This window comes from Rhinoraja longicauda, chromosome 20, assembly GCF_053455715.1.
Source record: "Rhinoraja longicauda isolate Sanriku21f chromosome 20, sRhiLon1.1, whole genome shotgun sequence".
Taxonomy (NCBI): domain Eukaryota; kingdom Metazoa; phylum Chordata; class Chondrichthyes; order Rajiformes; family Arhynchobatidae; genus Rhinoraja; species Rhinoraja longicauda.
The window spans coordinates 5,721,286-5,729,618 of record NC_135972.1 but is presented as its reverse complement, the minus strand read 5'-3'; the positions used below and the strand labels follow the sequence as shown (position 1 = coordinate 5,729,618).

At 41.7% G+C, this 8,333-nt stretch overlaps 1 protein-coding gene across 3 annotated transcripts in view; it reads left to right on the top strand.

Moving 5' to 3' along the window:
- Positions 1–84: 84 nt before the first annotated feature.
- LOC144603518 (ELKS/Rab6-interacting/CAST family member 1-like) overlaps positions 85–8,333 on the top strand; it is a 422,464-nt gene continuing 414,215 nt past the window's right edge. For all 3 annotated transcript variants that reach the window (XM_078416811.1, XM_078416813.1, XM_078416812.1), the window contains exon 1: positions 85–229. The gene's annotated coding sequence lies outside the window, so the exon portion shown is untranslated. The remainder of the gene's footprint in view (positions 230–8,333) is intronic.

Sequence of the window (8,333 nt, the reverse complement as noted above, 5' to 3'; positions counted from 1 at the left end):
TTCCTCTAGTATCTTTGCTCTGGAGTGTGGATGAGCGAGGCAGGCTGGGAAAAAAAAGTCGTCGAAAAAAAATTGACGTGGTGCCTGAGGGAGGGTTTACGTCAGGAGAAGCGCCTCTGTGAAAAAAAAATGGTACTTAAAGAGGGACTGAGGAAGAAGGGGTCCGAAATATCTTAAATAACATCGAGCGAACCGCTTTGTTATTTGGCCGAGGCGATTCCAGCGACAGGTGAGTACGTGCCGTGGAGAACAACAGTGGGCGGCGCGTTTAACTGTCACCAAGGTGGAGGGTCGGTGTCTGCGGCTCCATGCCGTGGGCAGAGGAGAGCTGAGGGCTTTGGCATCAAGTGGGGATGACTCCAAGTGTCAGCTCTTCCCTCATCGACGTGGACATTGCCTGCACGCAATTCCGATAGCCACATAAGGCAAGTTTTGCCGTGGAAGAGGAGCTGTATCGCGTTTTGTTTTTCTGAGTGATATTAATCTGCCTCACTTTTTCGGATTCCCGCTCCCCTCTCCGGTTTGTTTCTGATGGGAAAATGTCATTAATGATATTAATTGTCTTCAAAAGTCCTCCCAAGGATGGAGATCGCACAATGGTTGCTCAGTTAGGTTGATGATCGAGGTAGGTGAGGGGGATGATGTCATTAACCACAAGAGTGAAGACTAAGTGATTTGTCTGAACCCCGTCATGAAGCTACTTCTGTTTATATAGCTTTCTGAACACCCACTGGCATTTAACTAGAAAAGTAACAGGATTCTGGGAAAGATGTTCGAAATATTTGGGTGGATTTAGCTTTAAAGAGATGGGTGTGTAAAGGGAGATAGAACGGTTAGATTTCAAGAGGAGAGTTTAGTACTTTCAAAGCTGAAATGACAGATGGACAGGATAATGTTACAGAGGTTATATTAGTGGTAGTAATAATGTTGGTGAATAATCAAAATCCAGAATTGAATGTAGTGGTCTTGTGAAAAGTTAAGTCTGGAGAAGATGACAGAAATGGGAAAGGGTGCAGCTATATTTGACTAGAAAACAAAGATTAGATTTTAAATTTGATTCATTTTTTATAAGATGCCCAATTAGGATGTGATGGATATTTAGGTACCATTTGAGTTTATGGAATTTGAAAAGGGAGGCTGGTCTGGCTTGTGTTGGAATTGTGAACAATAGAGGTAGATGAGAGTTTTAACTGGATCAGGAGTGACATATGGGGTCGGTTAATTTTGGAGGTCAAAATAGGGAATTGTGGTGATTATTAAGAGAGGTAGTCACATGTTTAGTGGTCAAATTTAACACGATTGTTATGAACAATCTGGTTCATTTCAGTTAAGTGGATGAAATTGCTGTGAACAGAATTTATTACGGAAACAAAGGCTGGATCTTAATATTTTCGTGGAGGAAATTTCCAAGCATTGAATTCTTAAAATCAGATAAATAATAAGATGAATTAGCAAAGGTGGAGGGGTGAGGGGATACAAGATTTTAACTTGCGTCTGATTGAAAATCAGATTAGTTTAGTGTCATCTATGTCAGGGTGCAGTGAAATTCCTTATTTGTGTAAAGTTCAGAGGGTAAACAGTATACATACTGATGGTAGATATAGCGATAAATATATGTGGAAATTGACATTATTAAAAGATTATGCAGATGGAAAAAAATAGAAGGCAATTGAAGTTAGATAGTGAACATTTATGGTAACTGATTTAAAATACACATGGTAACTGGATGCAGTATTAATGAAATTGATAAGCGTTTGGACAAAAAAGACTGAGGGAGGTGGGGACCTGATGGAAAAGTGAATATATGTTTGAGGATCAGATGTGATCTTACCAAATGACAACAGACACAAAGGGCAATATTATTGAATCCTACTTTCTGTTTCTCATTTTAATAAGAATAGAATCAGGCAAGTGACGTACAGCTTTGCTGGACAATGTTTGAGAAACACACATAATTCATTTTGTCAAGGATAAGGAGAGTCACTTTATCATTGTCATCGTCAAGTTTGAGATGGATTGTAATTTGATTTGTTATTGAAGTGAACATGGTGTGCTTGAGTGTATAATTTTTAAATATTCAAGTAACTAATTTCTGTTGGGATAATGGTGTGAATGGTGGCTATTAGTCACAATAGTATGCCATTTAAAGTAATAATTACATCAAATCTATTCGGAACGAACACTAGAAATTGTCATCTGTACAATTTATTAATACAACTTGAACAATTTTAATTGTCTGCTGGCTGATTAAAAAAAATCAATCTTAATGTTCCTTGGCCTTGTTCCCTATTGACTTACAGTCTGATAGTGTATAAATGTTAGTCAAAGACTAATTGGCTAACACCTGGAATTCTCCCTTTTTAAGATATCAATACTCGTGAATTCACTAAAGTATTTGTAGATTTCCACACAGTTCGTAAAACTCATGATGGCTGGTGGTTGACAAATATTTGCTTCTGTCTCATAGCAACAATTTCTTTTTAAAGTGAATTTTAACTATTAAGTCGAAGGTCACCAAATGCATTGAGCCTATCTTGCTCAGAACTGATGAGTGATGCCCATTGTAAAATCATGCATAATTGAGAAATACAAATAAACCATATTCTTTGGAACACTTCTCAATATTCTTTAATTTTCTTTTTCTTTCTCATACTTTCATCTCCATTCCTTTCCAAGGTACAATTCTATAACTAGCTATTATTGCATCAATGCCATGTGAATGATTGTTGTTTGTCTTAAGTGTTGAACTGTAAATTGAAAGATCATTTTATTACCGACAATGTAATACAATTTAAACACATCCTCAATGTCTGTTTCCAGCAACAATTACTGCAAAGGAGTTTGGAATGGAAAACCTACACCAATTTCCATTTGTAATACTTTGATTGTTTAGCTACGTTAAATTGGCAAATGTTAGTGGAAAAAGTCTGATATTTTGCTTTTATTTTGCTTGAATATTTATAGGATAATCTATAGGGCGATCATGATAAATTGACCGAGTTGTCCTGAATATATTGTCAATCGCCACATAATTTTAAAGCTTCATACAAAGATGAAAGTTTAACTGTGGTTGTGATAAAACTTGAATAAAAGAATTTAACTGCATGCCAATCTCCCATCAATGACATCCATGTCCATAAGTGCCAAAGAAGAACTTCCTCCTGGGGCCGAATCAAGCTGGGTTGAATGGAAATGCCTCAACAGGCACTGGTCGTTGTAAAGCGACTCTCAAGAAGTGGGGTTATATAGACACTGAAGACGTCATCTGCATATGTGGCACTGAACCACAAACTATGGAGCACCTATTGAGATGTCCTCTATTGGAGCACAAATGCAAAGCTGAGGACCTCGCAGAGAACAATGATACTGCTAAGAGTTGTGAATAAATCGATTTGTACCAGCATCTGCAGTTATTTTCTTATATTGCTAAGAGTTGTGTTCAGTTGTGGCTGAAACACAGTATCTAGCCTGTGTGGACACGATAAGAAGACGACTGCATTTTTTAGCTATTGAGGTTCTATTTCGATTAAAAAACAGAAAATGCAGGAAATACTCAGAAGGTTAGGCTATGTTTGTGGAAAGAGAAATAGAGTTAATGTTTCAAGTCAAAGACCCTTTGTCAGAACTGTTCTAATGAAGGGTGTTCGACCTGAAATGTTATCTGTTTCTCTTCCCGGAGATGTGGCCTGACTTGAGCAATTCTGGTACTCTCTATTTTATTTTTCTGGCATCTCCAATTTTTATGATTTTCTGTTTCAAAAGGAGTGTGAAATATTGAAAAATGCTAAATAGCAATGGAGGTGTGCTTTGTTGATGAGAAATTGATTTTTTTCTCTTTGTAATGTAGATTATTTTGTTTTTGCGCAGATTTGACTAAAATCAGATGATTGCATGCTTTGCACTTCAGGTAAAATTAAATTGCGAAGTTCCTGCTGTAAGGGCATCAATACTTGTTGGTTTGGCTATTAAGTTAGTGGGGAAATTACTGTGTTGCAGTTATGCAGAGGTGTCCTCCGTTGGCTAAAGATAGTTGTTTATATATAATGAGAATATCCGTTTGTCAGAGATCTAATGGGAACAATCCTTCTATCTCGATAAGACTGAGGCAATATATGAGAAAATTAAGATTTTCAAAGCCAGTGGCAACTTGTTGATAGCAGAGCATCAGCCATGGACTCTTCCCAAGATCATTGTGATTGTGAAGGTGTAAGAAAATAACAGCAAATGCTGGTACAAATCGAAGGTATTCACAAAATGCTGGAGTAACTCAGCAGGTCAGGCAGCATTTCAGGAGAGAAGGAATGGGCAATGTTTCGGGTCGAGATCCTTCTTCAGACTGATGTCAGGGGGGCGGGACAAAGGAAGGATATAGGTGGAGACAGGAAGATAGAGGGAGAACTGGGAAGGGGGAGGGGAAGAGAGGGACAGAGGAACTATCTAAAGTTGGAGAAGTCAATGTTCATACCGCTGGGCTGCAAGCTACCCAAGCGAAATATGAGGTGCTGTTCCTCCAATTTCCGGTGGCATTGGAGGAGGCCCATGACAGAAAGGTCAGAGTAGGAGGGGGAGTTGACCCGGGAGATCAGATTGGCTAAGGCGGACTGAGCGAAGGTGGTGAGCGAAACGATCACCGAGCCTACGTTTGGTTTCGCCGATGTAAAGAAGTTGACATCTAGAGCAGCGGATGCAATAGATGAGGTTGGAGGAGGCGCAGGTGAACTTCTGTCTCACCTGGAAAGACTGTTTGGGTCCTTGGATGGAGTTGAGGGGCGGAGGTAAAGGGACAGGTGTTGCATCTCCTGCGGTTACTGGGGAAAGTGCCTGGGGATGGGGTGGTTTGGGTAGGAAGGGACGAGTGAACAAGGGAGTTACGGAGGGAGCGGTCTCTGCGGAACGCAGAAAGGGGAGGGGATGGGAAGATGTGGCCAGTGGTGGGGTCCCGTTGTAGGTGACGGAAATGTTGGCGGATGATTTGTTGGATACTCTGGCTGGTGGGGTGGAAGGTGAAAACGAGGGGGATTCTGTCCTTGTTACGAATGGGGGGGAGGGGGAGCAAGAGCGGAGCTGCGGGGTGTAGAAGCGACCCTAGTGAGAGCCTCATCTATAATGGAAGAGGGGAAGCCCCGTTTCCTGAAGAATGAGGACATCTCTGATGCCCTAGTGTGAAACACCTCATCCCGGGCGCAGATGCGGCGTAGACGGAGGAATTGGGAGTAGGGGATAGACTTTTTGCAGGAGACAGGGTGGGAAGAAGTGTAGTCCAGATAGCTGTGCGAGTCAGTGGGTTTATAGTAGATGTCAGTCACTAGTCTGTCTCCTGTGATGGAGATGGTGAGATTCAGAAACGGGAGGGAGGTGTCGGAGATAGTCCAAGTATATTTAAGGGCAGGATGGAAATTGGAAGTGAAGTGTATGAAGTCAGTGAGTTTTGCATGGGTACAAGAGGTAGCACCAATGCAGTCGTCGATGTAGCGGAGGTAGAGTTCAGGGATGGGGTCAGTGTACGTCCGGAACAGGGATTGTTCGACGTACCCGACAAAGAGGCAGGCATAGCTAGGGCCCATGCAAGTGCCCATAGCTACGCCTCTGGTTTGGAGGAAGTGGGAGGAGTCAAAGGAGAAGTTGTTAAGGGTAAGAACCAGCTCTGCTAGGCGGAGGAGAGTGTTAGTAGATGGGGATTGGCTGGTTCTACGGTCGAGGAAGAAACGTAGGGTTTCAAGACCATCCTTGTGGGGGGTGGAAGTGTAGAGTGACTGGACATCCATGGTTAAGATGAGGGAGCGGGTGCCTGGAAACCGGAAGTTATCGAGGAGATGGAGAGCATGTGAGGTGTCTTGGACGTAGGTGGGGAGGGATTTGACCAGGGGGGATAGGATGGAGTCGAGGTAGGTGGAAATAAATTCGGTGGGACATGAGCAGGCAGAGACAATGGGTCTGCCGGGATAGTTCTGTTTACGGATTTTAGGTAGGAGGTAAAATCGGGTCGTGCGGGGCTGGGGAACTATAAGTTTGGAGGCATTAGAGGGTAGATCGCCAGAAATGGTGAGGTCCATGTTGGTGCTGATGATAAAGGTCTGGTGTTTGTCGGTGGGGTCATGGTCCAAGGATAAGTAGGAAGATGTGACGTAGAGTTGTCGTCTGGCCTCAGTCCGGTAGCTGGTGTTTACAGTGGTGCTTTTGCTTGGATTTGTTTGTATAATGACAAGCTGATACATGCCATATTTTGCAATAGATCTGTTCCTTCTCAAATAGAGAGCAGTGGTCAGATAAGGCTTAGATTTACCCTGGTATTAATTCTGAAAGCCACAGGCAGAGATAGAGCGCTCATGTGCTGGGCCTTATCTTCCCATTATTTACAAAAATCACATCTGGAGTACTGAAAGAAATGTGCCAATGTACTTCCTGGTTGCAACTGACAATGCATTGCTTTGTTGCTTTTTTGTTGGGGACACGCACTTGATTGCAGTTATCTGTATACTCACTACTGTATATCATTGACTGGACAAATAGTCAGCAATATCTGCAATGTGGTGGGAATAGCATCCTTGGCAGCACATAAAAAAGGTGTGAGATTGTGTAAATACTGACAGGAAGAAATGGTTGGATTATGGTAAAAGTCCATCTTGTTCACTGATATCTGCTTCCTTTACTTGGTCTAGCCGTATCAATTTTATTGACTCTTCAATGCCCTCTAAAATGGCCAACAAGCCAATCAACTATATCAATCTACCTTGTAGAAAAACAATAAGAATACTAGAATGAGCACTTGGCACCACCCAGGAATGGATTTGGAAGGGGAAACATCACATGAACTCTGTTGACTTTGCAAACGTTTGAAGGGTTGTTATCTAAACTGAGAGCTATACTACTGACTAGATCAGTAACATCCCTGCATAATTGTATTTGCACAATCATACCTTGCATCCAACATCACAGCATCCACCATCACGAGATCTGGTGCACACAGTCCTGCCAGAGACTATGGCACAGTGGTGCAAAGCTGGGGAAACATTGTTGTGGGAATCCTCAGCATTGATACCAGCCACAGTCTAATGACGAAGAAAATTACCTTCTGTAACTCGACCCGAAACGTCACCCATTCCTTCTCTCCAGAGATGTTGCCTGTCCTGCTAAGTTACTCCAGCATTTTGTGCCTACCTTTGATTTAAACCAGCATCTGCAGTTCTTTCCTACACAAATTTCCTTCTGTCTTCCTTTTTATGAAATATGCCCTTAATGAACAGCACTTAGAAAAAGCACTAAGAGTAAGAAGAGCACAAAATGTAGTTTGGATTGGGCACAAAATGCTAGACTAACTCAGCGGGTCAGGCAGCAACTCGGGAGAGAGGAATGGGTGATGTTTCGGGTCGAGACCCTTCACCCATTCCTTCTCTCACGAGATGCTGCCTGACCCGCTGAGTTACACCAGCATTTTGTGTTTACCTTCGATTTACGCCAGCATCTGCAGGTTTTTTTTCTTACACCCCAGTGGTATGAACATTGATTTTTCTAACTTCAAATAGTCCTTGCTTTCCCTCTCTTTCCACCCCCTCCCTTTCCCAGTTCTCCCACCAATCTTACAGTCTCCGACTACATGCTTTCTCTGACATCAGTCTGAAGAAGAGTCCCGACCTGAAACGTTACCCATTCCTTCTCTCCGGAGATGCTGCATGTCCCACTGAGTTACTCCAGCATTTTGTGTCCACCTTTGATTTCAACCAGCAACTGCAATTCTTTCCTACACTACTTGCTCAAACTGTTTTTCAGTTTGGGTTGCCCTGACTTAGACAGGTTTCTATTCTTTCCAATATTAATACATTTGATCTGCTGTTTCTTTTTGCAGATATTTCCCCATCCTTTTATCCATCTGTCTTTATTCATTTGCCGGAACTTGTCCCAACACGTTATTCTTGATTAAATTTTAAAACAAACTGATTAGAAAGTGGTTTAGGACATATTGGAGATACTTGGCCTCTGCCACATAATTTCTTATGCAGTTGTTTATCTTTAAACCAATTAATTCACTTAAAATTCTTTGCTTATTCATGCTCCAAAAATGGAGCTTTTACTTTGAATTTTACACTGCTGCTTCTGAGGCCACTATGTAATTTATCCAAGTGGCATCTGATTTCGAAAAATACAACTTATGCTAGAATTTATACCACTAGTCTACCAAGAAAAATATATTCCCAGCATCATGGAAGGAATGCTTGATTATAAATTGCATCTACTTAGTAGGTCTTGAGACTTTGAGACATTCATTGATTTAAGTATATTTCTGGCCCATTTATCATCTTCAACAAGCAGGGCATACAACTCCTTTGTCTAAAATC